Genomic DNA, 25,699 nt, shown 5'->3' with positions numbered 1-25,699 from the left:
TGATGAGCACTGTGGAAGTGGAGTCCGGCCGGCCCGCGTTACTCCCCTAGAAACGCAGGTTCTGCCAAGGCTGGAGAGCCCCCGCTGACTGCCTTCCCGCCCAGGTCAGGCGGAAGCAGGTGCGCGGGGGCCCACCCCGCCCTTCTCCGCAGGTGGCCCGACCCCGCCCCACTCACCTGCGCGCGCAACCCCACCCCAGCGCGGTTCTGAGCTGGCGGCGCCGGCCGCACGCGCATTTATACGGCGCTATTTTAGGTCGCGCGCTCTGATTGGCCGGCTGCCGGTGAGGACACGCTTGCGCGCCGCGGGGCGGGGTGAGCCCCGGGGGAGGGGCGCTTCCTGCGGCCTCTCGGTCGGAGGCGGTCTGCGTTCTGGCGTCCCGAGACCCCGACCTTTTCCGAGGGTGCTCTGGGGCCGCCGTGTTCCCTGTGCAATCTGTCAGTTGGGTTATATTTTAATGAAAGAGCTTGTATGGCCGAAAGGGGCTGTGGATAGCCGAACTAATTCCCGCCTCTGGGAGGGAGTTGCCGGATGGCCCGACACTCAGAAGCCACATGACAGAAACGGCATGAACGTTACGCGACTCGAGCCCGAAGCCGCTCAGGTGGCATTTCCTGTCTAGAGCGCTTGTCAGCTCCCTCTGCAGACCTGCCTTTCTGCCACCCTTACCTCGCTCTTTGCTAAACCAGCCTTCAGAGGCCTTCTCCGTCCGGCTGTCCCCGGGCCTCCTTTCCTCTCTCCCTTCGGTGCTATCATTTACCCTTCTCTGAAGCCAAAGGAACAGAACACTCCTTAGACGTCGCAGGAGGATCTTGTTTCCACCGCATTTCCATTTAGTGATCAGAGAGCCACGTCTGCCTTCCCTGCTTCCTGGCTGTTAATCAATCAGGTGGTATTACTGCTCTGAATTTCAAGGTTCTTTCATTTCTCTTGGTTTGAAAGTTACTGAATAAATGCAACGTGTGATTCACGAAAAGTCCTACCATACATAAAAAGATAAGCGAAAAGGACTATTTGAAACCATCACTTTCTATTGGATGAGAACTTAGCTTGAAAGGGATTCTAGTCAAGAGTTCTGTGTTCCTCCCAAGAATCACAGTTCACTTATGGTTGCAAAGCCCCTGAAATAAAGGCCTTTGAGATTTCTTGAGCGCACAGCCATGAGATCTTTTGCGGTTAGGTATGTAGAATATAACTTAGTAACTATTGAACAGCATCAATAAAAATTATCACTCATTAAGTATTTTCAGTAAGCCAGGCATTTAAATGCTTAACAGACATTTCACTTAGTCCTTATGAAATTCCCATGACTTAGATACCATTATTATTCCCATTTTACAGAAAGGGAAATTAAGGCCCAGAGGGTTTGAATAACTTGGCTGAAGTCACACATTAACATGATGGCAGTGCCACGTGTTCTGACTTCAACGTTTGTGCCCTTGAGTACTAAGCTCTGTAGTTTCTTTTTTCCTTGTTTAATCTGACTGGAAATTCAGTCTTGTCTGGCACAAAAGGAGATGAGATCAATCAGTCAGTGTCATAATTTCCCAGGAAGGTGTTTGTCCTGCTGCTGTGCTGGCTTAAGAAAAGGATTGCTAGGAAGGGAAAATAATGGTGCCAGGGGTCTTAACAGTCTATTTCCCCTGAACAACAGACCATGTTAAACCTGTAGTACAAAGTTTTGGGAAAGATTTTGGATTGTGCTGTGCCTGTTGATATGGAGACTGGATTGTTTACAAAGCGGCCTCACTTAGATCCACTTAGTTGGTTAGGAACCAAGAAGCAAATTGGTCTTAAGACTGACTCAAAACATTTCTCTACACTTTCCCCTATACAGCTTCCAGAACTACCTGATGGAAGTTCCAAATGCAAGACACTGCAGTGGCTCCAGGGCCCCAGGTCACACAGGCCTGGGTGCAATCCCCAGCCCTCCCTCTCTGTTGGATGTTGTGTGAGTTTCTAAACTCCTCTGAAACTCATTTTCCTTATCTGTAACCTACTTTGCTGCAAGGATTAAGTGAGATCTCTGAAGTTCCTGGATTAGTGTGTGGTGTATATAGATGTTAAAAAAGGTTGGTTATCTTTCTTGCCCTTTTCCTTGAACGTTTAAGAAGGAAAGCACCTAGCTGTGATGATTATTCCTTTATTGTTCCTTTTACAGGGCTACATTGACAGTACTAAATTTTATAGTCAGGGAATAATTCACAGTAAGACATTTATTATCACCTATAACTTTAAACATCCCTATTGAAACTTCAGAAACAATCATTTCCAAATATCAGCTTCAGCTCTAATGGTATCTGTCATTTACTCAACAAATAGTTACTTAACATCTATTAGGTATAAGGGATTGATTTTTCTTTAATAGAGCTTTCTGAAAACATGTCAACAAAAAGAGCCTGGTTCACAAGCAGGCATTAGGGAAATTGCCTTTGCTTTTATGGTAATAATAAGCTGTTTTTTCTTACTGGTCCCAAGCTCCAACTCTGACCTTTATTCTTATTGAGAATGACATGGTCTGACAAGACAAAAAAGAAAAGAAAAACAAACACAAAAACTAAGAACTGGAACAACTAGGCATTAATAAAAATTAAAGGCATTTCTTTTAAAATATAATTCAGAGGATGTTTTCACCTTTTAAAGCTGTTCGTTTTTGTTGATTGATCTTGCTTAATCAATTAGCCGATTGTTCTCATTACTGCTAGTCAGGGAAAGAGAAGGTTTTAATTCTTCTTTTCAAATATAAGGTTATAAAATGTGCTGTGTGTTTGTGTGTGTGTCTTGCACAGCGAGGTGTATATTACTACAGAAATGCTAACTTTGCGAACCATTACAGATCCCAATATGTTTTAAGTAAACTGAATCTCCAGAAATTTGCAAATCATTAAATGCAATTAAGGTGGGGCTACTTTTTCCTAATTCAAAAATGTATCTCAGGCAACATGTACTTGATACCCAAATACCTGTTTGGGTTATGAGATTCAGTCCAATGAGCAGCCAATTCAACAGAAAAGAAATAAGACATACCCACTTTTTTAGATCACCGTAATGTACACTTTTAGACCTAACAGTCTTTAATAGAACTTGTGTCTTAGGGGTAAGAAATAAACATACAGTTATACATAATATGATATAAGAAATTAATATATAACATAACATACAAAATCAGTTATTGAAAATAACTGGTAAGTTATTAGCTACAAAAATGCAGTGATATGAACTGAGCATGTAATATAATAGATGCTGGATGCCAATATAGCTTAATATAATGGTTTTGATTCATCCTTTTAACTCCTTTTATTGCCAGCAAGAGTAATTTAGGGTGTGATTGGCTCAGATAATTTTTTGCTCCAATAAAGGGCTGCTTTTGAAAACCTGCCAGTCCCCTGACTCTTTACTGTTGCCTCAATACAACATCTTCTGTTGACAAAACTGAGGAACCAAGTAGTAGCAGGTAATGAAAGTGCCCTCTGCTATATCGCGAAGCAAGTGAACACAGCCTCCACCCTGGAATCTGAGCCTATGAGAATCTACATGGCCCCTTTGAAGAGTTCATTCATTCAACAAATAACTCGCTCTCTTTCTATGCCCCAAGCATACACATAAATTTAAATTAGTCATGGTAGCTGCTGTGAGTGGCTTGCAGTCTAGAGGAGGTAAGAGCTGAACAAGCAAACAAGGCAGCTGAGAATTAATTCCTACCATAGAGGAATGCAAGTCTGTGTGCACGGGTGCAGCGTTGGAGAAGGCTCTGGAGATTGTAGGCAACACCAAGCTCAAGGGCTTAGGCTGTGGGAGTGTTGAGAGATGCAGGCAGTCAGCACACAGCAGCCTGAGAGCCACACTAAAGCATTTGATCCCCATCCTGCAGGTAGTGTGGAACCTAACGGAAGTTAAGACGATGTGGAAAAGCTGCTTCCTGGAGTCTGCAGACAGGCCTTCCGTGCTGTTCTAAAGGAAGAAAAATGGAGGCCTTGGATCTGGTGAACAGTTCTGAGAGGTGGTACTGCCCCTGTTACTTGCCGTGGTAAGGTATTTTACTATCTCTGCTTTGCCCAGAATTAGAACTTCAGCTGAATTTTTAGGGAAATTATTTTACCAGACATCAGTCCTTGTTCTCTGATAGTAAACAAATGGTTCCAGCAGCGTGGGGGATAATTGCCACATTTAATACACACAGCATTCTAATATGTTTAGACTTGCCCTTTTGTCTAAAAACTGCAAGTTTAAGGGTTTTTTTTCTTTTTTACTGACATTGCTCACTTTACTATGAAACGCATGCCAAGGCTCTCTGCTTTATTTGGGAATTTATAATAATGGCTTGCTTGTACAAGGTCCTAGCCAGCAAATCTTTGTTACAGAATGCCACAGTCACCAAAGGGGCACATTTTAACATAAACATTATTGATAAGATGGAGGCTAAATGTTCCTGCCAAAACAATCAGTGGAGCATAAGAAATGCACACCATGGAAAGAACACCTGAAGATCAGTTCCGAGGTACACCTGAAATAGGAAAGGTGCTGGATACTGATTCTATAATGGCTGTATCCAAAGACTATGTAACTCAAAATCTGTCAAGTTAAAATACAGAAACATTCCTGGCCATTTACTGTGCCTTGCACTGGGGAGTCTTGATTATTCCTTTGACAGTAAAACTAAAGAGTTACACTACATTGGGTGGATCTGGGCAGGGCAGGATGGTTCATGATGGTAGTATTTTATAGCAGGAATCCTAAAAATGCCTAGAATGAAAGATAAACCCTTCTCTGGCTAATGTCGGCAATCATTAGATGCCTTCACCTAGTCCTTGGTCACAAGCCCCTTCTCAAAGCTCCAGATAACAGAAGACTGGCTGAAACATTGTGGTGATTGCTGTGGGAATCTTGACTAAAGGGAGATAGATAGATAAACAGATAGACAGATAGATAGATAGACAGATTATAGATAGGGCAGCTTCCCAGGTGCATGAAAAGCCTTTTAGGAAGGAGCTGTTTCACACCACTAGGGATGGGTTGTCAAGATGGGCAGACTTTGAAAAAGCCTGACATTTTACTGTTGTCTAGAGGTTTCCCAGGCATTCTCCCAAAGCTGGAGGTTTCCAAGGGGAGCCAGTGGCATACATTCTTGGCCTGGCTACATAGCAACTTACTTGCCAGTAGAAGTGTACCTTTCAGAGTAATTACTCAAGGTGTTTTCAAACTAGGTGTTCAGAACTGAAATTTCTGGTAACAAGGTAGACAATCTAATTTGAAAACACTCTTACTACAAAACATCTGAAAATACTAGATAAAATACGAAAGATTTCCCTTTAAATGCATATTTAAATTACCAAGACCTGATGGTCTCAGTAACCCAGGGGTTTGGGGATTTCATCCCTGTAGATAAAGTTTTTTGTAAAGTTTACCAGTGAAAAGTGAAAGACATAAAATCAGAATTTCCGAAGTCACTTTCTTAAGCTGATCCATGTTGCTGATACTGCCAGTCTACAAACGTGAAGTATACACAATCCATCATATTCCCATTTTAAAAAGAAACCAAGGCCTGCCTTCCTTTAATAATTCAATTTCACAGCCCTTGGGATCAGTGGCTCACACAAAGGTGTGCTAAGCAGGGCAGTGATCTGGCAGAGTCAGGAGACTGTTTTCATGCAAGAAGAATGAGCAAATAAGTACATATATTGAGGATAATGGCAATCAGGTTTCTCACTGTTGAAAAGAGGAGTTACAGATATGGAAAGGGGAGATGTTAGAATGAACCATGTTGTATTGCATTGAAATTAGAGATAATATGTACTGATGGTTTTCAATATATGTGTGTGTATATGTACACCTATAATTTCAACTTCTGACTATTGAGAGAGCCTAAAACAGACCCCCAATAGCAATGAGCACACCTAGCACCAAAATCTTGTTTTCTAAAGCCCATTATTTACTGAAAGCAACTGGGGTTCCCTGATTCCACAGCTAAATCAGGGAAAGTATAAGATGAATCTGGAACATCTTGTTGGCCTATAAAGTAATATTGCCATAGATAGATAGATAGGCAGAGAGAAGAGACACCTCAGACTTCTAGTAGCATGCCAATCAGTAACTATAGATGGAGTGATAGAATTATAAAATCACCTTTTGGTAACTCATCATAGTAATAATTAATTTAAGCAAGAAACTTCAACAGATGCTAAAACCAAGTGAACAAAAGTTTGATGAGGAATGAGATATTTGCATAGTCTCAAACAAAGAGAAAATTAGTAAGTTAATGGTGAAAAACCTCACAGATAACACCTGAATCAGATGATCAAAGTTAACATTTTTGGTGGGCTACAGTGCAGACATGCCACATCCAAGAACCACACCATGCACAACCAGTCCTGAAAATGGCACACAAATGGCATTGAGAAACTATGAAAGTATGACTCTTAAGACTTCAAATTTGTGAGGAACATGTGCTTTGCCAAGAAGCATAAGAAGAGTCTGAAGATGATGCAGGCCAACAGTGCCAAGGCCATGAGTGTACATGCCAAGGCTCTCAGGGTACTTGTCAAGCCCAAGGAGGTCAAGCCCAAGATCCCAAAGAACATTAGCCACAAGTTCAGTTGACTTGCCTACATTGTTCCCCCAAGCTCAGGATGCAATGCTGGTGCCTCCAGCCCCAAGAGTCTCAAGCTTTGCTGGCCAAAGGCCAAGGCCAAGACTCAAACTAAGGTCCAGCTCCAGCTCCAGTTCCAGCTGCCGCTCAGGCCTCCTAAAAGTGCCTGTGCCCCATGAAGGCCCTGGAGTAAAGGTCTCCATGTGCCAATATGAGGAAAGAAGGACTGCTGTTTGCATGAAGCTGGTGTCCTCCTGTGCTATTTGTACAATAAACCTGAGGCAGGAGCTGTCAAAGAAATTAATATCATTGATAAAGGGACGTTGATAAAGGGACAAATCACATGTCACCTGATGGGATACAGTAAGAACGCAAATCACTTCTGTGAAATTCGTACTAAAATGTCTAATCTGAATCTAATTACGAGAATGTATCAGACACATCCAAATTGGGAAACATTCTATAAATTAACTGGCTTATAATCTTCAAAATGTCAATGATTTGAGAGACCAGGAAAGACCAAGCAACCACTTCAGACTGAAGGAGATTAAGGAAACTTGACAACTGAGTGAGGTACCTAATCCTGTATTGGATCATTTGTCTATAAAGGACATTTGGACAATTGGTGAAAAATGGAATGGAGCTGGTGATAGTTGTAATGTTCCAGTGTTGATTTCCTAGTCTTGATGGTTATATTGTGGTTTTGTAGAAGACCATCCTCGTTGGTAGGCGATTTACATGAAGGTTTTTAAGGGTAAGGGGAAATCATGCCTGCAGCTTACTCTCAAATTGTTCAAGAACTAACAAGTTCTTTGAATTATTCTTGCAACAGTTTTGTGTTTTGGAATTATTAAAACAACACAAAACCCCAAGGACTTCAAGCATGTTAGCACTAATATATTTGTACCACAATTTAGTACCACATTTAGTAGGCATCCACTAGTGCAGTGCAGTCTGCCTAGTCACCCTTACTGAGCCAGTTTTGCCCAATTTAAAAAAAAAAAAGAATTTGGAAAAGTTGGGCCTGGCAATGCAGATTTACTGTGTGTGTGTGTGTGTGTGTGTGTGTTGGCAGTGGGTGGGAGTAATTTTTTTTTTTTTTTTTTGATGGAGGTACTGGGGATTGAACTTAGGACCTCATGCATGGTAAGCATGTGCTCTACCACTGAGCTATATTCTCCCCTACTCAAATTTACTTTTTGAGATCAAGTGTCTATTGAAGTCAGAATCTACAGCACCGTGAACACAACCCCTCATTCTTTCCATTAAGGCATCCTTACAGTTGGGAGCCATCTCCAATCATAAAATGCTTAAATATTACCATGGCTCTAATTGCTTACTGCTGAAGATTAATGTCATGTTCGGATTGGAAATATACCCGGGGGCAGATTTAGGTTTTATTTATGCCTCTCCAAGAAAAATAATGTAAAATTACAAATTAAAAAATTGGCACAGGACCTTTGCAGGAAGGAGACCATGCAAGTGAGGGGCTCAAAGTTCATGCCCCATTTTCTCCAGAAATCCACCCTTGATTCCACACAAATCAGACAGACCCACCTATTCAGAAGAGTCTCTTGACTCTTGACTCAGTGACTTCCTCTGTGGCAGCGTCTTTTAAACCCAGTGAATCAGGATTCTGCTAGGACTTTTCTCTCCAGATAACCCTAAGCTTTGGTTTGGGCTGTCCCCTTGACGTACCCTCTTGGTATCAACAGAATGACTGTACCCACATGTGAAGGAGATTGTTCCGTGAGATGCCAGAGATTACATGGGTTGTTCACCAGGCAAACCCATTTATTTTGAGGTCATACTTCATGTACACAAGTCATATAATAAGGCCATAGAGAATGATAGTGGATTTTACTTACAGTGCAATTTGCAGAGTCACTCTGGAGAATGTCACAAGGCTGCTAAGCCGAGTAACCATTCACTGCAATATTTTTCTCACCTATACCACATAGGGCGTGTCACCTACATCACGAAACCTATCAAGCGCCCGGGAGTGCGTGGTACTGCACTAGATACTACAGGCCCTTCTCAACAGGAACCCTTGAGCTGCCTCTTCACCTGATCTTCCCCGACACCACCATGCCTCCTGTCAAGTCTCAGGGTCCCATCATTAGAGCCACCGTGGTCCTCAGTTAGCTCCTTACTGCCCACGGACAAGGTTGTGTCCCCTTGGATGCACATCGGCCCCTCACATTAACCTCCATGGTGCTTCTCCAGCCTCACCTTCCCTTGGTCCTATTCCTTCCTTCATGCCAGCCAACCCCGATGCTGCCCCTGAAGAGGCCACATCTGGTTCACACCCACCTCTTTGCCTTCACATCCTTGTCTCGCTGGCCCATGTGTACTTCTCCTCTTCTCCCCCGGCAGACTTCTACTCAGCCCTGAAGAAACAGCCTTTCTTAGTCTGCTCCGGCTGTGTAACAAAGTGCTGCAGACTGGGTGGCTTCTAAATGACAACAGTGTATTTGTCACAGCTCCTGGGGGCTGGAAGCCCTGGGTCAAGGGCAGGTATGGTCAGGTTCGGTGGGAGCCCTCCTTCTGGTTCAGCACTAGTGCCTTCTCTCTGCGTCCTCGTGGGGTAAAAGGGTGAGGAGCCTCTTTTATAAGGGCGCTAAATAAACCCATTCACAAGGGCTCTTCTCTCATGATCTAAGTACCTCCCCAAGGCCCCACCTCCTAACACCATCATCTTTGCAGGTTCGGGTTTCAACATATTAATTTGGGGGACACATTCAGACCATAGCACAGCCCAGATGTCACCTCCTCTGGGAGGCCTCCACCTCTCAGAAGCAGAGTCGGCCATTCCCTCACATGGTTTTGGGGCCCAGAGCCTGCTTCTACCTTCATCACCTCCAGTTTAACCATGAATTCTTTATCTGCCATCCATGGTGGCCTGGAAACAGCCAGAAGCAAGGACCATGTCTCGCTCATCTCTGTAGAGCCAACACCCTGACACTCTGCCTGGTGTGTGGCTGCTACAAGTATTCTGTTAACTGCCTGCTTAATCTCTGCCAGGCCAAACTGATAAATACACTCCTAAAATGCATCTGTGACCCCAGGTAAGGGTGGGGAGCCTCTGGGAGGCCTCCTCCCTCCCCTAAACAAGGATGAGATGACTCAGTTGTCATCCTGGCCTGAGACCTGACATCAGGAAGGCCCTGAGTGGGAGGAGCTCCCAGCTAGCAATCTTTGGTCAGCCAGAGGCCACTGCGGGAGCCTCCCGGGGTGGGTGGGGGGCGCTCTGAGGCTGGGCACCTCGGAGGGTGGGGCAAGTGTGGGGCAAGGAAAACAGTCCAGAGGTGTTAGGGCTCTCCAGCCAGTGCCAGGGAAAAGAAGGGGCACAAGAGGTGGCCTGTGTCATCTTTGCATGTTGGTTAAATCCTTGAAAGAAAAGATAAGGAACTGGAGTGGCAATGATGCACTGATAACAGCCATGTAAAAACTTCATCGTTTCACCAACAAATCCATCTGAGAAAAACACACTGCTCAGCCAATTGGCCTTAAGATTGTTTGCTCTGCCCTGTTAAAAAGAAAGGGAGGAGGGAAAAAAAAGGATTAAAAAGTGCCAGATATTGTGGGAAATAAATCATAGCTGTTTAGATTCTGCCCATTTCATCAACATTCCCAGTTGCTCTTCCAGAGAGGTCTGGCCTGGCTGGAGCTTGACATTGCCTGATACCTTCCATTTATCTCTTGGTTTATCTCTCAAAGGGAAATATTTGGGAGAAGTGAACACCGCACTTCTGCTGAAGGTGCTTCGGTGACTACGTTCAGCGCAGCTCTTGCTGTCCTGGAAGGCCGGGCTGTGTGGCCTCGCGGGCCCTTGAGATATGCGGCATCAGAAAACCTGACACTAGGAAATCCCCATCCTGGATCTGGCTGCATCTCAGGTTAGAACGTGTCCTGGTTCCGTGTGGCTGAGAGCCTGCCATATGGTGACATTTCAATGCCAGGACAGGCTTATTTAGAATATTTTAAAGTAAATTTTTCCACCAATAAATTAGTCCTGAGTATGCTAACTCCTTTTCCTTGTTCATGTCTAGGAAAAGGGACAGTCTCGGGCCTCCTTAGGGCCTGGAATCAAGGCCCTTCTGCCCTCTTGTCAAGGTATCAAGGCCGTGCAAGTCTCCCATCCACCCCAGCATCATGGACTGCCCTACACCCCAAGGGAAATTCATGAAAAAGGGGGGCTCCTGCTTCAGCTGGGAGCCATCTGTTTTGGGATATGTTGGCCCAAGGCTCAGAAATAAACAGGAGATATAACCCTCCTCTTTCAGATGTTAATAATAATAATAATAATAATAATAATATAATAATAATAATAATATCAACAAGTATTCTATCTACTGACTGCTTGTGCTGTGCCAGGCTCTGTGCTAAGCACTTTGTCCAGCTTCATTCCATCCTCACACCAGTCCTAGGGGATTGGTGTTACTATCCCCACTTCTCAAACCTGCCTAGTCTCCCAGCTGCTAAATGGCAGAGTCCAGTCCCCAAGCTCCTAGCCTCTCACACACTTCCACTCCCCCAAGGATATATGTCTGGCTGATCCTGTCTGTGACAGGGGACAGTTGCCACATACGATGAGGACTCTCCAGGTCACTCACTTCCCTCAGGTGGATCTGGGGTGTCTTCCTCTTCTCCCCATCCAACCAGGACCCCTCTCAGCCCCTCATGCACCAGGAAGCCTCCCCAAGTCTAACAGGGTCCACTGACCACCCCTTCCCAAGTGCTCTCTAGTACCCCCAACACTCAAAGTGTGATCCACGGACCAGCAGGCTTGGTACCGACTGAGAGAAATTCGGAACCTCAGACCCTACCCGCAATCCATATTTTTATTTATTTATTTATTTAGTGGGGGACGGTAATTAGGTTTTTTATTTATGTATGTATTTATTTAACAGAGATAGTGAGGATCGAACCCAGGACCTTGTGCATGCTAGGCAGGCACCCTACCACTGAGCTACACCCTCCCCCTGGCCAATCCGCATTTTAACAAGACCCGGGTGACTACAGCACCGTGATCTGTGTCTTCCTCATGTATCAGTGGTCTCGTGTGGTTCTAGAGCTGTTTGTAGGTGGCCCCTTCATCTTTCTGGAGAGATTATAAGTGGAATATTGGTTTGCCCCAATTCCTGGAGACTGTCTAAGCTGGATAGTTGGAATAAAACAGGTGATCTGGGGTACATCATGAGCGCCGTTGAATGGTAGCTTGTACATCAATATTATCTCAGGGACCCCTGTGGCCTTTCAGAAATGGCCTCCCCCTGACTTTTGTTAGGGTCCCAAAGGTGCATAAACGTTCACTTGTTTAGTAGGGGTTTTAGGGCTCTACCAGGAGGTTCCTGGAAGAAATGACACTTTGTTTTTTTAATGCTAAAAGAACCCAGCCCCAGCTCTGGAATTCTCCCCTGGGGCTGCCTCTCTGACCCCACATCTCAGGTGTCCCGAGTGCCCCAATCCTCAGTGCATTCTTGGTGGCACAGCACCGCTGAATCAAAGAGGGAGCCACCTCCTGCGGGCTCTGGAATTTCAAAGCCCTGTTCATAAAAAGAGTTTATAGGAATCCTGTGGCCTCTACCAGGCTACTGCCAGGTCCCTGACTCTGTACTTCAGAGCTGTCACTACCTCTTAAACAGCTCTCACTTTTTAAAATCACCTATTTAACATGTGCAGCAGCACCCAGAGAAAAATTATATACCCTTTCTCACTTCCTGTGGGAAGGGTGGGGCCCACCGCTGACTACTCTTTGGCAGTTGCTGTGAGTCACTCTGGGAGTGAGGGCCTTTAGCAGGGAGGGAAGTGATTTGCGTGGTCTTTGGAATGCAGGTATGGGCCGTACCTTCAGGAGTGTTTGCTGATAAAAGAGAGTTGTGAGAAGGCAACCCTGTTACATAAAAGCACATAGTGAGTGAGTGTGTGTATGTGAGGGGTGGTGTGTGCCTGCCCCCCACCCCCCGCCCCTGGGAGGAGAGGGCGGGTTATGTTCTGGCAGCCTTTGGCAGGGTTGGAGTGCCATGATGTTCTCTCTATAATGCGAGTCAGCACGTCCCCTTGGGTGTAGCCCCAGGCTTGCCCTTGCAGGGACTGCACCTCCTCTTGGTGGACACCAAGTTAGATGCTGTTGAGGCTGTAAGGATGCAGCTGAGGCAGTTGGTGTCAGGGTGCCTTCCTGGCTCTCCACAAAGGCCAGTCCCAGGCTTTCACAGTGCAGGTCTGGAGGCGTGAGTCTTAAGTCAAGCCCAGGGAAGCGGGGCTCAGCCACAGCATAGGCTCAGTCCAGGGACAGGGAGCTCTGGGACTGAACTGACACTTGCATTCACTACATGTGCAAGACTCTTGCGCCTTGGTACAGGTGAGCCATCAGCCCTGGACCGGCCCAGAACAACGCCAAGGAGAGGGCAGGTGTGGAAGGCAGCTGCTGGGTGGAGAGGCCACCTGGTGTGGTGATGATTCATGTGTTCGGACTTCCTTCCCCTTCTCTGTTTCAGAGCTGGTGTCACAGAAGGGCTAGGAGAGTGGAGTTAGGGTTCCAAACTCAGTTCTGCCACATCCTAGATGCAGAGTCCTTAGGCAAGTTACTTAACCTCTCTGTGTGTCAGTTTCTTTCTCTATAAAATGGACAATAATAACATCCACCTCACAGAATTGTGGTGAGGATTAAAGAGATTAATTCACGTAAAGAGCTTAGAACAGCAGCTGGCCCTCAGTCAGTATTAACCGTTATACTTTGGGAACAAAGATCGACATCCTAGAAGGTGGCCGGGATAGGGCGGGGGAAGCATTTTAATCTCCTGAAACCCAAAAGACAAACTTCATCCAGAGGTTTTCCTACACTGGCAAAGAGGAGGACCAGCACATACGTCACTTCTGTTGTCAGGGATACGTTTTCAAGATTATATTGTAACATACTAGCAAAGCCCTAACTGCTTTAGGAGAAAACCTTACCTTAGGGAACCCAGGGCTGGTTCTCAAGCCATTTCCATTTTGGGAATTAACTTCATGGTCTACTAAAATTAGAAGAATATCAATATTCTGAATCTATACCTGAGATTTTTTGATTGGTATTTCTGTGTAAAATGTATGGTTTTATGGAGGAAAGTTCTCTAAACAAAGCATATTTCTATTTCTGCCTCTTTTTACAGTACCTATAATAAATCAATCGCCACTTCACTATTTTTGGAGCCTGCCTTGAATCTATTGAAAATCTATGTAATTGGAAAATGCAACACTATATTAATCTTTGTGCATCTATTCATTCATCTATTCAATAGGCATTTATTAAGCATCTACTACATCCCAAGTTAGACGCTATTACGGCTGGAAGGATGCAAGCGATCTAGGGCCCTACCTTGGGGGAGACTATAGTCAGTACAAAACACATATGCTAAATTAGGATAGAATCAATAAAAGAAGAAGGACTATAGAAGAGACCATAAAGTGCTCACATCAGGATTCGCTAACTAGTTTAAAATTATCAAATCAAATTTAATAACACTTCCAAATGTTGACATGTGCTCTGCTGAGGAGCTCAGAGGCATAATTGACTACTTGACCTGGAGAGTTTAGAGGCTTAGAGAGACTCACAGTCACACGAACCACAGCCAGACAAGCCAAACAATGGTCATCAGATAAGGAAAGGAAAGAAGCACGTCTCTTTAAGCAAAAGATTTCTCAGGTGGCAATGGAAAGCAAGCAAAGGAATTAAGATAGAATAGCATTCCCTTTCATAAACCCTGTTTACTATAATCTTATGAATTAATGTAAACTCCGTGTGTACTTCTTATACTAGGAAAATGCACTGCCTTCATGAAACAAAAGAGCACTCAGTTCTTCAGAGGAAGGGAATAGTTGTCACATAAAACCTATTGCCTAGCAACAAAACAGCAACTCATCACACCTGTCTCCCAGCGATAGACACACATAGCCTCACCCTCATGCCTGCTCATTCCTCCTGACGTACAAGCAAAGGATTCTTTTAATAGGATCTGTAGTTATGATAACTGGGTTTTTAAGGCTGTGGTTAAAAACACCAATCAATATGAAGTCCTGCCGGTTGCTAAGAATTTAATCATATAGTCAGAGCCTTTGAAAGAACCATGACATAATAAAACAAGAGGGCCATTGAGCTCGGTTCCTTGTCTTTTCTTTCTTTTCATTCTTTCCTTCTTTCTTTCTTTCCTTCCTTCTTTCTTTCCTTCCTTCCTTCCTTCCTTCTTCTCTTCCTTCCTTCCTTCCTTCCTTCTTTTTCCTACACTGAAAGTTTCTCAGAAGCGCCTCTCCTTTGCCCCTCAGCTAGGGGTACCAGGTGGTCCTTCCCCTCTGGCTCTCATGTTCAGTGTGAAAATAGAATCATGCAACGTAGCACTTCTTTTCAGAGTCTAAATCTATGGGTGAAAACCCAAATCCATTTCAATGCCAGATTTGTTTCATTGCCTGATGCTAAGTCAAAATCAGCAGCTCATCTCACCTTCAAACAGTGGGTATCACAGAGCCGGTGGACATGATGTTTGGAAGTGAGTTGCTAACCAACATTCTGTGGAATAGAATGTATTCAGTGATGTGACTCACAGATTAATTACTTCACCCTCATGGACCTCAAACTGGGTGTGCCATTTGCTATAGATTGACTCAGAGCTTAACCCTTCCAGGTACGGGGAAATTTCACTTGCCTTCCTCCTTCTAGAACTCTCATTTCTGAGTGGTAGCAGAAGTGTCTGTGGGAGAAACTGCTGGTTAGGGAAGATGGTGGTTCTTGGGGGCACCTCCCCTGAGAGCTGGATTAGCTGTTTCTCAAGATGTTTCAGCCATCACCAGGCACTGATTATGGGAAAATGCAAATCTCAGCAGTTCAGCAATTAGACATAAAAACTGAAATAACTTTCCTCTCTAGCTATGTAAGCAGTTTTGCATTCGGGAAAATTTCAATATTCCATGGGATGAAGCATGTTATCCCATTCCATTTATTACCGTTTTTGAGGCAGACATGTAAGGTGTGTTTGTCTTGTCAGCACTCTAAGGTCTTAAACCTCTCATGCTATCCAAAGGCCTCAATAGGAGGGAGAGGTCTATATACCTGCCCTGTGTGTGCCCCATCTAAATGGTTGTAAAAGTTCTCTTGTGCAAATAAACAGGGACACCAGTGTGACATCAGTAGGAAAACTTTCAGCTTCAGTCATCAAGGACATAGTCCCCCAAGTTCTTTGTGATTTGATGATCTGTCATTTTCTTCCAATCTTCTTTTCTCTGCTTAAGATCAGTTGCAGTAGGAGTCCAACAACTTGTGATAAAACAGCAAAGGCAAAATATTTCATCTGAGCTCTGAAATGTTAGTACAGTCTTAATATTGCTAATGGACGGCAAGTGATTTCTGCAGGAGTTAAGAAGAATCTAGAGTCACAAGCTGACCCAAGAAAGTAGGGTTTTTTAAAAAAGACATTCAGTTTTTAAAGCAGCTTTAGGTTCACAGCAAAATTTAGGGGGAGGTACAGAGAGTTTCCTTTTACCCTCTGCCCCTCATACGCACAGCCTCCCCGCTTCTCAACATCCCCTGCCAGCATGGGACATTTGTTACAGTTGATGGACCTACATGAACACATCATCATCACTCAAAGTCCCTAGTTTGCATTAGGGTTAATTCTTGATGTTTTACACCGTATGGGTTTGGACAAATATATAATAATAACATGTATCTACCATTATAGTATCACACAGAGTAGTTTCACTGCCCGAAAAACCCTCTGTGCTCCACTTATTCACCCTCCCTCACCCCAAGCCCTGGCAACCATTGAACCTTCTACCGCCTCCATAGTTTTGCCTTTTCCAGAATGCCATATAGTTGGCATCATACAGTATGTGGCTTTTTCAGACTGGTGGCTTTCAGTAATACTCATTTAAGTTTCCTCCACATCTTTTCGTGGTCTGATGGCTCAGTGCTTTTTAGTGCTGAATAATATTCCATTGTTTGAATGGATCACGCTTTATCCATTCACCTGAAAAAGACAATCTTGTTTGCTTCCAAGTTTTGGCAATTATGAATAAAGCTGTTATAAACGTTCTTGTACACAGCTTTGTGTGCACATGAATTTTCAACTCTTTTGGGTAAATACCAAGGAGTGCAGTTGCTGGATCATGTGGTAAGAATATGTTTAGTTTTGTGAGAAGCCACCAGACCGTCTTCCAAAGTGGTCGTATCACTTTGCATTCCCACCGGTGAGGATTGAGGGTTCCTGCTGCTTCCCACCCTCACCAGCATTTGGTGTTGTCAGTGTTCTGGATTTTGGCTGTTCTAATTGGTGTGTAGTGGTATCTCTTTTTTTTAATTTGCACTTCCCTGTTGACAGACGATGTGGCGCATCTTTTCATGTGCTTATTTGCTATCTGTATGTCCTCTCTGGTGGGGTGTCTATTAAGGCTTTGGCCAAACTTCTAGTCAGGTTGTTTGTTTCCTTATTTTTGAAGGAAAGCAGTGGTGAGGGGTAAGTTAGTCTCTTCATCACCTAACCATCCAGATAAGCAGCTGTGCCTCAGGCCCCATGGTGCAGGAAAGCTCCCCCTTCCAGAACAGTCCTCTGGCTGGCACAAAGGTGACTCAGGGGCTGAGGACACAGCCTTGGAGACCCCTGACTTTGTGCCCTTTCCTGCTGGATGGCCTTAGGCAAGTTACTTCACATCTCTTACAATTAGGTTTCATTTCCATAAAAATTAGGATCCTAGTCCTCACGTCTAAGGGTTTGTATGGATTAAATAAGATAACACAGACAGTGCTCCAGCATAGCGCCTGACACGGAGGGTAAGGGTTCAGGAAACGTTACTTGTTATTAATAAGAAGAACCATTGTATGGAATTATTAAGTGAAACTGGGTATTAAGAACAGGAGTGTTGGCCAATACAGTTTGTGTATTAGTTTGCTAGGAACGCCAGAATATTAAAGATGGTGTAGCTTCAGTAACAGAAATCTATTTTCTCACCCTTCTGGAGGACAGAAGTCCAAGATCAAGGTGTCACCAGGGTTGGTTTCTCCTGAGGCCTCTCTTCTCGGCTTGCAGATGGCCGCCTTCTCACTGCCTCTTACACAGTCTTCTTTCTGTGTGTATCTGTGTCTAAATTTCCTCCTCTTATAAAAACATCAATTGAATTGGGTTAGGGCCCACCCTGATGACCTCATTTCAACTTCATTACCTCTTTAAAGACCCTGACTGCAAACACTCACCTGCTAAGGTGCTGGGGGTCAGAACTTCAGTATGTGAATTTTGAGGGGACACAATTCAATCCATAACAGTCTGGAAAAATCTACATGCTTTAGTTGGGCTTTTCAGGGAAGTGGGATAAGTTTTGAAGAGACCAGGGAAAGAAATTGTGTCTGCTCAATACACTCTGAACTCTGCTTTGCAGGGCTTGGCACGTGAGGGAGCTGGCACTGTTAAATGGAGCAAACAAAAGCTGCCTTGTTGAATGGAATCGTCTCACACCAAACAGCTGCCGAAACACACAGCCCCATGTGTTGTGGGTTGAATTGTGTTCCCCCCAAATTTATATGTTGGAATTCTAACCCCTAGTATATCAGAATGTGGCCTTAATTTGGAGACAGGGTCCTTATAGAGGTTATCAAGTTTAAAATGAGGTCCTTAGGGTGTGCTCTAATCCAGTATGACTGGTGTCATAAAAGGCGGGAATTCATAACCAGAGACACACGTTAGGAAGATGATCTAAAGACGTATCTACAAGCCAAGAAAGAGGCCTAGAACAGCTCCTCCCCTCAGCCCTCAAAAGGAACCAGCCCTGCTGACACCTTGATTTAGGACTTCTACCCTCCAGAATTGAGAGAAAATGAATTTCTGTTGTTTAAGTTGTACTTTGTTATGGCAGTCCTTGCAGACTAATATACCACGCTTCCTTCATTTACTTAACAGTGATTTAATCCAATTTTATGGTGCACTAGACCTAAAGACACAATGATGAATAACATACATCTCCTTCCTACCCTTGTAGAAAGCTTGTAGAAAGCTTGTAGACTTTGGGGAGAAGCAATTATGTTAAAAATCATGTGGGTTTGTTGTGTCTAGTGTCCATTTCCTTGTTGGTTGGGAAATATGTTTTCTGCTTTTATTTTACTTCAGTGGCAAAACATTAATTTTGCTAAGAAGGAGTCATTTTCCATGAGGTGTGGGAAACGTTCAGCCTCCCTCAAGAGTCCTGCCTCCAGCCCTAGTTGCCTAACTCTTCTTCCAGTCTAGACACCCCCAGTCCTTCCTCCACACAGGATCAGAGTCTCGGGAAGGCAAACCAGTCTTGCCACAACTCAACCCACCCCATCCCTCTCTGGTTGAAAGCATTTCAGTGGACTTTCCGCTTTCCCAAGACAAGCGTAACTAGGTCTCCTGCTTCAGCCACGCTGGCCTTTCCTTCAAGAAGCTTGGTTTGCTGTTCCTTCTGCCTGAATCCATCTTCCTTCATTTCTTGACCTGGTCAATCTACCTCCCTTCAGATTTTGTCTAGTCATCATTCCTCCTAGAGAGCTTTCCTTACCCAACTTACCCCTTATAACTCTAGTACCATGTCCATCTATCTCCTTATCACAGTTGAGATTTTGTGTGTGTGTGCGATTGTTTGATAAATGTAAGCTCTCTGAAGTTGTGTCTATATCTGTTTACTAATATTCTCAATGCTTGGACACATAGCTGGGGCTCAGTAAATATTGACTGAATGAATAAATGGGTGAGTGGGTCAATACTCGCCTATAGAATTTCCAATTTGGGAAACAAGCTATAGTATTTGAAAAATAGTAAAGTATTAGTGAATGTGAGCAAAGTCAGTACAAATTTGAGTATTATTATGGAAATAATTTTTTTGCAAAGTTGATATTAAGAAGCTCTTCTTATGTCTGAAAGTGAATTTCCTCTTATTACTCTTTGAACAGATTTCTTATATATTTACTAAACATTCTATTCACTAAAAAAAACTCTCATACATGTTTAGAGAATTTTTAAGTAATTCTAATCCTCTCTTTCTAAACAGCTGGACACCAGTTGACTGGTGACAAATTCCTAGATTTCACTGCTAGACCAAGGTTTTTCTAGGCCTTCTGCATTTAATTTAAATTAGTTGAATATTGAATTTGAAGGACTATAGAGCAAAGGTGCATCTGCTCAATAATCGATCTACCAAACGTTTACTGGCTTTTGCTGGCGTAAAGAAGAGTATGAGTCTAGAGGCCCAGGCCTGGAGGAGCTGGTGATCTACCCCAGGACACACAAATGAAAACAGATATTGCAGTGCAGCAAGATAAGTGCTGCCAGAGGAATGCACAAAATGCTGTGAACCCTACCCAGCACATGGAAAATACAGATTTATACAATCGCCCCAACTCTCCACATTTCACTAAGAATCACAATTGGAGAAGGAAATATCCTGAACAGGGCAAGACTTAATTACACCGTTTTTCGTTAGCAGAACAAACAGTTTTATATTCGTCCTTCCTTACCTTTTAGCAAAAGTAAGCTGATGTGTTTCCTTATTTTGTTAGCTTTCATGAGAAAAATCACTTCCTCTCTTCTTGTCATCTCTCCCCCTTCCTCTGTCTGCCAATGCCTTTTCCCCTGTGTATAATTGTTTTTTCACTTTATGGTTGGTCTTTTGGCACAGGGTTCCCTAAGGGAGGCAAATTAGTATTCGCTGAATCACCTGACTTTTCAGTATATCCTCCTTGATTTCTAGCTTTCTTAAAAATACAAAATAAGTAATACCCTATATAGATATTTAAGAGTTTGTAGTGAGTAGGGAAGCCAGAATCTCAAGATACAGTTTCAGTTTTTCAATTAGGTTTGGAGTATATATAATGCAGTTATCTAAACAAATTGGGATAGTGAATTAAAATTTTAACCCAGTCAACACAAATTTTCTTTTAACTACAAGCATAATTTATTACTAGCTGCTTCTACTCTGAACCCCCATTGGTAAAATTGTTCAGATGAAAAACAATAAAAATTGTTTTTTAACCTGATATATTTTTTAATCTATCAGGTTGAATTACATTCTGAAAATATTAGCAAGTAAAACTATTATAAAGTATCTGCATTCATAATTTATAGAAAGTAGACTTTCTTGTTATGTAATTATTTAACAAAAGACACCACTTCCTGAGAATAGAGGCAGCTAAGTAGGTGACCTGCTGGTGGATTATGGCCTCTTTTGCTCATTAGGTGGCTGTTTCCTTGGGCCCCAGCAATGACACTTTAGCCAATCATACGTAGAGAGTTATGTGATAAGCCAAATGGTCATTCATTCAATCTTTCACCCATTCAACTAACATTTATTGAGTTCACTCTGTGTGCTAGGCTCTGTTCTAGGCTCTAGGGAAACAGCAGAGAATACAGCTGGCAAAGTACCTGCCTTCGTGGAACTTACATTCTAGTAGGTAAAACAGACCATAAATATATAAACAAATAACCATCAACTCTAGTTGGCATTGAGTGTTATGAAGAAAAAAGCAGAGGAAGGGGTCAGAGCTGATGAGAGATGATGTTTTAAATAGGATGAACAAGGAGGGCTCTCTGAGGATTTGACATTTAATTGGAGACCTGAAGGACATGAGAGCCATTAAATAGGGGAAGACTGTCCTATGCAGGGGACAGAGCAAACGTGAAGGCACTGAGACAGGAGTATGCCCAAGATCCAGTGTGCAGAAACCTTTTCTTTTTTAATCAAACTAAGAGCATATATTCCAAATTCATTTCAAAGGGCATAAAACATACTTTAGCTTGTGAGTTACTCAGTGATTCATTAGTTATGAGAGGAGCTCAATATAGATTTGTCTACCCAGAGAGACTTAAAACATTCATTTTCTACTAATTTGTACCTTCCAGCAGCTAGTGTGAATGTGTGCAGGAGAGCAGGGCATCAGGAGAAATTCAGGCCAGTGAGAAGGGACAGAATTTTCTGGGTGGAGCTTCTGGGTGGACCCTTAAAAGGGATACATTCACCTGGCATGTGCGTTTTGCCCTGCACCATTCCCCACTTCCTATCCTGAACACAGATATGATGCTAGAGGCAAAGCACTTATCTTGCAACCACCTGGCAGCGAGCATGAGGGACAAAAGTCACATCTGAAGGATTGCTGAACAGAAGGGCTAGAAAAAGCCCAGGATCCTGAGGGCTGCCCTGATGCCCCAGAACCATCAGTCCACAGGCTTCTTGTCTGTGGGGAAGAAACCAAAAGAAACCTGACGTGTTAAGCCAGTCTGTGGGGTGTTCTGTTACTCTCAGCCAAGAGAGAGACTCATTTACGTTACACAGGGATGGATTCTTCCAGATTTGAAGGTGGACTTGATTATTAATAGAATGTGCAGGGGGGTTACTGAAAAAAAATTAGCCCCTAAATCAAAACTCATTGGCTGTACTTCACCAGGAAGGAGAAAGTTGTTGAAAAGGAATCTCGTTCTTTTTAATTTCCACAAGGTCTAGGGAAGAGTCCTTTGTATTGGAAGCAGGGGGCCCTGGAGCCTGACAACACTGATCTTGACCGTAGAGTTCAACTTTAACATCTGCAGATGAAAATGACTCAGACCCAACTTTCCCATTATTGTTCAAGTGTCTTAAGTGCAGCTCAGTGGTGTAACACGATTCCTGTGTTATAAAACTGAAGGTGTATATATGTAGATACTTACAGCACTTTTGTCATGTTTAATTCTGAAAGCTGTCTTTGCACAACTTTCCACGTATGAACGGGTGAGGAATTAAAGCCTGTTCTCACAAGTGTGTGAGATGAGAATCTAGCTGTGAATGCCCACATAGCACTTTGAGATAATTCTGCATAATGTTCTAGAAAAATCTTGGAAATTCTAGATAATATGTAATCAATATTCAATGAGTTGTAGCCTTTTTTAAAAGTTTGTCTTACTGCTCAGTCATTGTTTGCTCAGATAGTTCAAATTAATCAAAATCTGAGCACAGTTATAAATTAGGAAACTTATTTGCTAAGAGGAATAAAAATGATTATGATGGAATCCAAAGGACAGCACAGGTGATCTTAGGCTTGGACTGTACACCCATTTAAGCAGTGTGTGTGAGGTACGTAGAAAGGTTTAAAGTACCATGCAAATTTAGGCTTATTTTTATTGTCGGTTGGTGAATTCAAGGTCTAGAATATTTTTTAGAGGATGAGCTTACTTTATCCTTCAAATGCCCTAGCAATGGAAGGAGTATTGGCAAAATAGGATTCTTTTAAAATTAATACTGTATCTATTTTATTTAATACTGTATTTATTTTATTGAAAAATAAAAGCACTGATATGCATTCTAAATGTTCTTTCATAGAAGCTACAAGATATATTACTTACATATCACAGTTTCGAATTTTTAAAAGAAGGTTACAGAAATGCTCTGTATGTGCTGATGTTTCAGTGGTAGTATGCTAATCCAAATTTATATACAGATTAGTATCAGTCACAGTGATCTGTAATTTGCTGAATTTTAAAGGCAGGGTACGGCTTCGGATATTTGGTTGTGAGTGGGAGAAAACCCAACTTAAAAAGGCATAAGAAAGAAAAGAGAATTTCTTAGTTCACTTAACTGAAAGATCCAGGGGGACTGGCAACACTGGTCCCAGGAGCTCAAACAATGTCATCTAGACCTAACCTCTCTTTCTTCCCTTGGTTGTGCTGTCTTCCATTTTTACTTAATTTTCAGCTGGGCCAAGCTGGCATCCTAATAGTTGGAAGTCCATTTCTAAGTCTCTCCAGAGCTTAAATAAATAAATAAATAAAATAACTGAGAATTGAGTCCCACTGGAAGAGTTAAGGATCACTGTTGAAACTAACCACCGTGGACAGAGGGATTCCACCTTCTCGTTGGCCACGTTTGGACCACATGCCCAAACTTAGACCTGGGGTTTGTGTCAGCTCACCAAACCACATGGACCAAGATGGGGAGTGAACACATGTCCAAGGCAAGTTTTGGTTGTATTACTGGAAGAAGTGGGAAAGGATGGTGGGTAACTAAAATCAAGAAACGTCCATGATCAGCTCAAAAGTACTTTGTGTATCCAACACCTCTAATTACACTGTTTTGTCATTTTTTTTTCTCTATTCCCTACTAGATTGTAAACTCCTTAAAAGAAGGGAACATGATTATTTGATTATGGCCGCCTCTTCCCTCCTGATTTTCTACTTAGGACAATGCCTAGCATATATCTGGCACTTATCAAATGATTTTTGAGTGAATGAATTGTAGTTGATACCAGCAAGAACGCTTCAAGTTATTACTTGAAGTAACAATGAGATGAGTGCTATTAAAAGGCTTACTTACTTTCAATTCATACCACTTCCTGTTTCTCTTTAAGGCACACTAAGCATCATAAATGTGGTCTGAAATAATCTAACATTTATAAGCTATTAAGATTCCTTTGTAGGTTTGTGGACACAATATTCCCCAAACATAGGACAGAATTAAATACACCCATATTTGCACTTAATGACGGAAAAAAAACAGACAAGGACAAGAAATATAGCCATTAATATTAGAGAGTAACTTTATAAATTATTTATTTATTTTTTGAGGTTTTTAAAATTGTGGTAAGAAGCACATTACATAAAATTTACCATCTGGCCCACTTTTAAGAGTACAGTACAGTAATGTGAACTGTGTGCACATCACTGTGCAACAGATCTCTACAACTTTTCATCTTGCAAAACTGAAACTCTGTGCTCATTGAAAAACAACTGCCCTCCCCGCCCCGCCCCCAGCCCCTGGCAACCACCATTCTTTCTGTTTTTGAGTTTGACTACTTGTAGATACCTCAGTTAAATGGAGTCACTTATGTGTATTCATCTTTTTGTGACAGTCCTATTTCACTTAGCATATAAGGTTCTCAAGGTTCATCCATGTTGTAGCACAAAACAGAATTTCCTTCTTTTTTAAGGCTGAATAATATTTCATTGTATGTATATACAACATTTTCTTTATCCATACATCACCCGATGGACATTTAACTTGCTTCCACCTCTTGGTAATTGTTAATAAAGCTGCAGTGAACATCAGTGTGCAAATACTTCATCGAGAGCCTGTTTTCAGTTTTTTTTTAATGTGTATACTGAGTTGAGATTGCTGGATCGTACAGTAAATTATGTTTTTGATTTTTTTGAGGAACCACTATACTGTTTTCCATAGCAGCTGCACCATTTTATATTCCCACCAACAGTATACAAGCGTTCCAATTTCTCCACATCCTCACCAACACCTATTATTTTCTGTTGGTTTGTTTTGTTTTTTGTTAGAGGGCATTCTAATGGGTATGAGGTAATATCTCATTTTGGTTTTGATTTGTGTTTCTCTGATTATTAGTGGGTCATCTTTTCATATGCTTGTTGGCCATTTGTATGTCTTCTTTGGAGAAATGTCTATTCAAGTCCTTTGCCCATTTTTCAAATCAGGTTCTTTTTCTGTTGATGAGTTATGGGAGTTCCTTATAGATTCTGGACATTACCCCTAATCAGATATGTGGTTTTGCAAGTGTTTCCTTCCATTCCATAGGTTGCCTTTTCACTCTGTTCATTGTTCTTTGCTGTGAAGAAGTGTTTAAGTTTGCTGTAGTGTTATTTGTCTTGTTGCTTTTGTTGCTTATGCTTTTGGTGTCATATCTGAGAAATCATTGCCAAATCTAATGTCATGAAGCATTACCCTGTGTTTTCTCCTAAGAGTTTTATAGTTTCAGATCTTACCTTTAGGGCTTTAATGAGTTAATTTTGTATATGGTGTAAGGTAAGGGTCTAACATCATTCTTTAGCATGTGGTTATCCAGTTTTCCCAACACCATTTGTTGAGGAGACTGTCCTTTTCCCACTGTGTAGCTTTGGCTCTCTTGTAGAAGGTCATTTGACCACATACATAAGGGTTTATTCCTAGGTTCTGTATTACGTACCATTGGGCTGTGTGTCTGTCTTTATGCCCCTACCACACTGTTTTGATTACTCTAGCTTTGTGATATGTTTTGAAGTCAGGAACTGTGAGGCCTCCAGCTTTGTTTTTCTTTCTCAAGATTATTTTCATTATTCAGAATCCTTTAAGAGTCTAGATGGATCTTGGGATTTTTTTTTCTTTTTTTTTTGG

At 42.5% G+C, this 25,699-nt stretch overlaps 1 long non-coding RNA gene across 4 annotated transcripts in view; it reads left to right on the top strand.

Moving 5' to 3' along the window:
* The first annotated feature begins 337 nt into the window (after positions 1 to 337).
* The window catches only part of LOC116665459, a 39,110-nt gene continuing 13,748 nt past the window's right edge, over positions 338 to 25,699 (top strand). For 2 of the 4 annotated variants that reach the window (XR_004322093.1, XR_004322091.1), the window contains exons 1-4: positions 338 to 889; positions 1,838 to 1,951; positions 3,872 to 4,027; positions 10,307 to 10,485. This is a non-coding gene — a long non-coding RNA (uncharacterized LOC116665459). Of the gene's footprint in view, positions 890 to 1,837; positions 1,952 to 3,871; positions 4,028 to 10,306; positions 10,486 to 10,638; positions 13,816 to 25,699 lie in introns of those variants that run through there. The other 2 variants (XR_004322094.1, XR_004322092.1) reach the window with 2 other exon arrangements.

This window comes from Camelus ferus, chromosome 8, assembly GCF_009834535.1.
Source record: "Camelus ferus isolate YT-003-E chromosome 8, BCGSAC_Cfer_1.0, whole genome shotgun sequence".
NCBI classification, from domain to species: Eukaryota; Metazoa; Chordata; class Mammalia; order Artiodactyla; family Camelidae; genus Camelus; species Camelus ferus.
Note: the sequence above shows the minus strand (reverse complement) of the source record. Positions and strands in the feature narration are given on the sequence as shown.